This window comes from Cyphomyrmex costatus, unplaced genomic scaffold (assembly GCF_001594065.2).
Source record: "Cyphomyrmex costatus isolate MS0001 unplaced genomic scaffold, Ccosl1.0 scaffold5, whole genome shotgun sequence".
NCBI classification, from domain to species: Eukaryota; Metazoa; Arthropoda; class Insecta; order Hymenoptera; family Formicidae; genus Cyphomyrmex; species Cyphomyrmex costatus.
The window spans coordinates 2,742,619-2,750,565 of NW_017279267.1; positions in this window are offsets into that span (position 1 = coordinate 2,742,619).

The window sequence follows — 7,947 nt, forward strand, 5'->3', positions numbered from 1 at the left end:
CGTCGGGCGTCCGACGTCGAGCAAGCATACGGCAGACAGAGGCCAAGCAGGACCTAGGACAGGCGACGGCCGGGCGGTCGTTTTATTGATCCTGGGGCGCCGCGCCGCGGCGCTACCCACCCGCGGCGGGGTAGAGCCTGCTGGCGAGAGGAAATTTCTTCTACCCGGCGTGGAAGACCTCTCTTTTCGGCCTTCCTTTTTTTTTTTATCTCCGCGTAGCCGAAATCCCGGCTTCTCCCCCATATCGCCGACTTTTCCGCCCCGCGCGCGTGATCGCGCCTCGTGAGTTCTTTCCTCCTCGCGGTGCAATCCGGAGCCGGCCGGTGGGTGTGTGCGACACGTCGTGGTCGTCGTCCTCGTCGAGACGTCGGTACCAACGCTTCTTGGTAGCGCTCAAGAAAACGGGCGCGATCGATCGTCGTGGGAGGCGGACACACCGGTGAACCAGTGACCCAAGAGACTATCGGCAAAGTTTTTGTCGTGAAATATCCAAGCCGGTAGGGTAACGTAACGTGATTGAAGAGCTTTTGGTAACTTTCTAGATTCCACAAAAGAATTTACAAAGGATCTGTGCTGCGATAACAACAAACTATTCTTATTGTTTCCAAGGAAGGTTGAAAATTCCGAAGATTATATAGGAAGATAGTTGGTGGTCATATGTTTTACATATATTATCGAAGCCAGCGCAGGTCAGTCCAGATATCGACTGCCTGACTCTATGTCAGTCCAGAGACCATCCTTAAACGTTGCAGTGCAAATAGTGACAGAAAAGTCATCCGTAAAGTACTTGGAATTATTACGATAACCATGAGAAGTGCAGGTTCGCCTAAGACTTGTCGCCGCCGGATTTGCAAGCGCTAAGCTCTCAAACGCCGGTGGACGACGAGAATCTCTCGAAGGGTGCAAGAGAAAGAAGAGGGACAAGCGCGTGTCCCGCACGTTTCGATCGTCTTCGTACGATCGATTCTCTCGATCGTTCCTCGCGAGGCAAATGGACGTAGACATGAACGAGGAAGCTGACTTCCGTATGGTTTCTGCTCGGTTGACGCCGATGGGGACATCGTAAGCCATCGGTGGGAGGGCTGTGCCGGACCTGAGGAATCGATCGATCGGTCGATCAGGTGCCACCGGCGCCTCGGTTTCGACGGAAGTCGGGCCCCGTCCCTCGTCTGGGAGACGCTGAAATGGGCCCCGCCACCAGCCGCGAGCAGATCGGCGAGCAGATTGGTGATGACTATGGCCTGCAGATACATCCAAATCCAACGATAGTGGCGAATAACATCGTAAGTGTTCCATTTTAAACTTCCATTTTCCTTCGACTCATTCGTTTTTTTTCTTTCTTTAAAACAATATCTTGATTTTGTTGGATAGGATGAAGAATACGTGTTTCTTACCCTTTTTATTACACGATTTAGAACGGAATGATTTTACTGAAATAAAAATTTAGTTAGATATAGAAAATAATTTTGTTGGACCATTAATCATCATGTAGAATTAGGACGCTTAAATAATAGTGCTACAAAAAGTTTAAAAATTCTAGCAACCAGTTTAAGTGTTCTACATAAATATTTTGATGATTTAAACAAAATTCTTTTCAGATCTGTTACCAGCTAAATTTCTAGATATTTTAGAAAAACTGTTCTTTTTATACAGGGAAGTTTTTTTCCGAGACTATCGATAGAAAGATATAAATATACTCTGTATGCGATTTTGTAATGTTATTTTATTTACGACTGGTAACATCGGATAAATTTCTGTTATTTTTAATGCGGTTTACATTGTACTGGGAATTCCAAACTGAAATATGTGTGAATTGTATAGAAAGATTATATCTATTAAAACCTAAAATTAAATCCAACACGAGTATTTGATTTTATCAATCTGCTCAAATCTATATATAAATAAAAATTAATAAATACGATGCTGTCGGCTTTAGCGACAGCAGATTAACAAAAATTTATCCATACATTTCTATTTTTTTTATTTTATTTCAACTTTAATCAGTGTAAAATAACGATGACATTAATGCGGCGGCAGGATGTCTTGATCGATTATTTCCTTGAAGTTTTGCTTGTTACTAGGGAGTTAAATTTGTCCTTGAGTTTTTGCAATTTATATAAGTTTGGGAAATTTAAATGTTTTTATCTGTGTTGCTTAACTTCATGAAAAATTCAATTTTCGTAGTCTCAAGTCGAATATATTTTTAACAATACCCTAACAGATCAATTTTATTATTCGTACCGTTAATTATTAAGATACGGATTAAACTCCGTAAGCATGAAACGATTATATTCAACGTAAATAATATTCACGTTTCTTGCAAGCTTTCAACAAGAATGAGAATCATTTGATTCCTGCAAACACGTTGCTGTAATATCGCATTAGATATCGTTATCGCGGTTAACGCGGTACGTATCGCGTTAGTAAAACGCCAGCATTACCGTGTGCAATAATTAAAATAATATATGTATAGAAGTTTCGAGGAGCGGACCATGCACATGTAAAGGTCGTGACGAGGAACACTTGCGATACTATCCCCTGTTAATCACCGAGCATAACTTTCGTCGTTCCTTCGGAACTATTACGTCATCGCTCATTGTGATTTAGTGCGAACTATTAATTCGCGTCTTGCAGTCTACTTCGAAATTTGGCACGTTTCGACAGCATTGCGACAAGATCCAAATCGACATATGCAGGTGAAGAAAAACGGCATTGCGTGAAACAGCCTACAGGACGTCCCGTTTCTCTCTTTCCATGCATTATTCTTCAATGCATAGATTTCTTGGCAGATTTCCAATTGATTTTTACTCAACAAAAATGTAGTTGGATGTCATTGTCTATATTTAGACATCTTATCTTTCAATGCTGAATGTCTTTGTAACCGAAGAAGCATTACGTCGATTTTCGCTTCGCTCGAAGAATCCGTGAATGAAGTTTCTGACGTATTCTGACATCCTGACACGTACATTTAACCTATACATTGCATTTTATACAATTGAAGTCATTAGAGTTCGCGTACTGGTTGTAGGTATTACCGTGATTGTTCGCACGTGGCGACAAGATAATCTCGCACGTCATAATAATTTGAGAGAAAGAGAGAGATCGTTGCTCGGGAAATCGACTTTGAGTACGCTCTAAATAAATTATATCATGCAGAACTTTGTACTGGTTGCCAACTATGGCTCAACTGCTTTGTTCATGAACACATACCGGTGAATAACGCGCCGCCGGTTGCGTTTAGAGGAACGACAGGGTGAAAGAGTGCGGGAGGACGCGATAGAGAGGGAAAGAAAAAAGAGAGAGAGAGAGAGAGAGGAGAGAGAATGACTGAGATCGCGGGTGCAGAGCAAGCGCAGAGTGGGGGGGGCGTAGAAAAGAGCGGAAAGCACCGGGTGTACGTGCCGAAGCAAAACGCGACGACGGGGACCGCAGGAGATGGGGAACGGGACGAGAGCGCGGCGAGATGCGAAGTTTCCGAGGAGGATGGTGGGGAATCGGATGGACGTGCGTTGCGTGTGTCCGCGCCGATTAAGTCGGCCGGTGGTTGAGCGGAACGCGAGACGAGCGCATTTTCTATCGTTCGTACGCGCGTGTCGCGTCCGCGTTTCGCGCCGAGTTAGCTCTCCTCCGACGGATTACCGTCTCCTCCTCCTTCTCTCTCTCCTTGTGGTCGTCGGCGGGTCAGGTGCCGCGGCTCCGCGCCTTCCCACCGCTCCCGCACGTTTCATCCTCGCCATCGACCACTCGTACCGTTGCGTCGCTCGCGCGCGAGGGTGCATTCGCCTCCAGCCGAGAGGGCAGATCCGCCACCCTCGCGATGTCGCCTAAAAATAAGGTAAGTGTTACTTCTTATGGTAAGGTCGCACATAGCGGCCTTGAGGGATCGATGGCTTAATGTCACTCGAGAAAGGCAATTGCATCCTTGAGTGGTATTATGTAATTCCGTATATCGGTAATGTCAATTATAATGTATAAAACAATCGCGAATATTATTTTCAAGCGAGATATTATATAATCTCAGACATGCCAGACTATATTAAATTATTATAACACAATTACATTATTCTCTTAAAGAAATTAGACGTTGAAACTGGCGTAATTGTTGCATTTCTGTCATTATTATATTTCAGGAATGAGGTTGTTCTCGATAACAAAAAATCTGAATTCGATCACGCGAAATTCTATGAGCTTCCAGATATTAACGCGCATTAAAATATTATTGATATAACAAAAAGTACTACAGATATTTTTATATTTATGATTACACATATTTTAAATTTATATTATTTTTTCAACATTTATTAATATCACGATTGCTTAAAAGTACTCGCAATAGCGCTGAATAGTAAAGAGATGACTTTGCATTTTACGTATTGTGTAAAATTTCTAACGTTACATAGTAAGATCTTGCAGCATCGTTTCTCTTATTAAAGGGTATGTCGAGTGAAGATATCCCACGTGGTCTACGTGTTTAATGAGCGTGATCTCGCGCCTTCGCAGCGTTAGCAGGAATTTGAATCAAACCGATAGCAAAGCGACGGCATATGATTACTTTGTGGGCGTAATTTTTCAACTTTCCGTTTCTTTGTTCCACTGTAATTGACGAGCGTCGCTCGTTAATAAGACGGCAAATAAGGATGTGTCACACATAAAAACAATACCAAAAATATAGAAATTTTATATTTGTTTTATTGTTATATCCAATATTTGTGAAAATTTTGAAATAATGATCTCATTGGTTTAAAATTTATTTAATTTTTTTTACTTAATTATTATGTAAAATCGCATTTTGTAATACTTACTTGTGAATTTGATGAGAGAAAGTAACATTAATAAATAAATCAATTTAATATATCACAATTTATATATAAAATACTATTATGTTAATAAAACATAATGATTTATGTAAAAGTTTATTTCGATCCATTTACTCATTTGAAAGTTATTGACCTAAAACTGTGTGTGCTGCAAAATATGATCATTTTGCTGCATAGAATCATTATAAGTCATATTGTTTGTTGCTTTGCAGTTGGTTTCAGGGTGTATTCATGAGCTAATATCATCAAAATTTTTTAAATAGTATTTACTTTTCTATGATTAACTGATATTTTTTGTATAAAACTTATTGTATAAAACATCCTTAATACCACGGACACGTAATTCATTTTTCTGTCTGCACATGAAATTCTATTTCCTATACATGTCCTTGATATTCAAAAAGATACGTACATGCATACACACACACGTACATATATGTATATATATAATATAGTCGATATTTTAAAGAAAAATTTCTAGAAACAAGGCGTCATTCATTATGATTCCTTATTCTATTCAAATATTACAAGTAAATGAACGAATAAATTTCAAATTAAATTTCCTTGTCGTTGATTCGACATTGTGCTCGCTTATTATTTGCGATCGTATTGTTTTACGGCGACTCAACATTTTGCTACATGATTCATTCGACGCTAATACATTCACCGAACAGATATACATTTCCAAACGATTTACGCACTGTTGTTAATGGAGGAGACAAATTACGCGTACAACGAATAGTAACGGTAAGGAAAATCAATTGCGTGTAAAAAAATTAATGTTTGCAATTTGAATTTACAAGATAATTTTCCATTCCTGGGATCATTGAATGTGTTGATTCTAAGAATTTGAAGAAATATTAAATACGATAATTACACTTTTGCCGTTCCATTAAATGATTTAATACTATCTGAAATGGAGCGAGGCTTTCTGGGAAAGAGTCACGTAATATGTGTCTGAATGACCTTTTTAACAAATTGTCGGTACTTCGTTATGGCGTACAATTTACGTGATTCACATTGTATTTTTCGCACTTCGTTGTCTTTTTAGCATTTATTTTTAACTCATCTTCTCAAGGTAAATGGCAAAAATGTGTACAACATGAACAATTGTATGGAAAGGACAATTTTGCTGAATCTAAAAATTTAGCTAGATATAATTCTATTATAAAAATAAAATTGTTGGATTATCAAAATAATTATATAAGATAACACTTAAACTAATTGTTAGAATATCAAAAATTTCTACTCATCGTGCTTGAGTTTTCTATATAATATTTTGACGGATAAACAAAATTATTTTCAGATCTATATCTGACTAAATTTTTAAATATTTTATTAAAATCGTTTTTTCTTTCCGTGCGCAAAAATATGTGAGTGAAAGTGAATTGTAAGCTGACTGACGAGCAAATTGATAATGTGACCATCACAGTACTAACAAAACATGATATTGTATCCCGGATGATGATACACTACATCGTTTCCGCAAATATGTTTCTCTTTCGCTGTAACTTCTAAAGTGTTACATTAAATATATATATTCATAAATAATTATTTTTTATTAAAAAAAATCCTTCGATTCAAAGATTGCAAAAGACCGAGAAACTGTCATTTCATCTTCCAAGCTGAAAGTGACTTGTATCGCGCGGTGGTTTATAACGCACCCGTGACTCGAAGGAGATCAAGATCTCCTACTTTTCTGCGAGCCTCTTATCTTTTGAGTGTTTATTGAACCCGTTATCGTCCTTTTATCGATGTCGAACACACCTCGGATCCGCGGTTGTCCAACTGGTAGATATTAGATCGTATTTTTGCCAGAGATTATTTTTCGTCGATTAAATTCTTTATCACGTCAATAGCACATCATGGACGATACATTATTAATTACGTAAAAGGAATCTATAATATCAGTGAAGTGTGTTACCATTATTTGTGCGTAATGAAAGTTAATTAATTAAAAGATTCTCATCAGAAAGAAATATCTCGGTACTACATCTAATTGTACAGTTTTCGTTTGCATTCTAATTTAATTGTTAATTTTAATTGTTAAAAGTTTTCTTCTGACAAATTTTTGCTGTACGATACACGCCCGTATCCGCGATGAATGCACTCGCGGTCGTTTGCGTCTGAGAATGTAGCGCGGAAGCGTGGCGGACTTCGCTATCAAGCGATGGTACAAACCCAGTAAGGTTAGAGTAATTAGAACGCGTGCACAAACAATACTAAATGTGACTCATCGAACGCGTTTGAGAACGTTGCTCCCACCCTTTGGCTCGCCTTTAAATTCCTAAACGCGATTCTTAATTGCAAATTATATGCACAAGTGACAGCAATCAGCTCGCAATTAAATGATCTCGCGCTGAAAACAAAATGGGAATAGTCAATACTTCACGCTCGATAATTCAAGTTTTCGTTTATCATTTGCGACAGCCACTTCAATTTTTATCGGCTTTACGTACGTTCCAGGCAAATTACTAGGCCGATAAACAGGCCGCAAGTAAACGAGTATACTTTAAAACTGTTTGGTTGGAATCGTCTATCTCCTTTGCGAAATATTTGAGCTTTGTAGTGCAAATACATGATTATCGCGATCTAATCAGAGATTATTTTCCTCAAACGCGACAAATAATATCAAGACCTCAATTAAGTGATTAAAATGAAATTATACCGAATTGTGTTGAATAAATTAAGTAAAAACATTTTCAATTTATATATTGTAAAAAGGATTTCTAAATGAAAAATTTATTTTGCAAGCAGATTTTATTGCCGATTTAAAAAATTTGAGAATTGTTAAACTCGCGGACGAGATTAATTCTGTAACATACCTAACTTGTAAATTTGTAAAAATTAATGTTTAGTTTTATTTTTTGAAAGTTTTTTTATATTAAAGTACATTAATTGATTCGAGAACAATTATAATCTTGCCAATCATTTTTTTGCAGGCTTGTAAAAATTCCGATAAAAAAAAAAAACTCAAAGCGCGTAAATAATCGTCAATGATGCGTTAATAACTTTTCCCAGAAAATTTCAATCAACTATTAACGCGGAACTGAAGTAAAGCGGATTTACCGTAACAGAGGCACGCCCATTTGTTTATTCGCGCTGCATTCAGACCGCCGCGCCGTGCGAC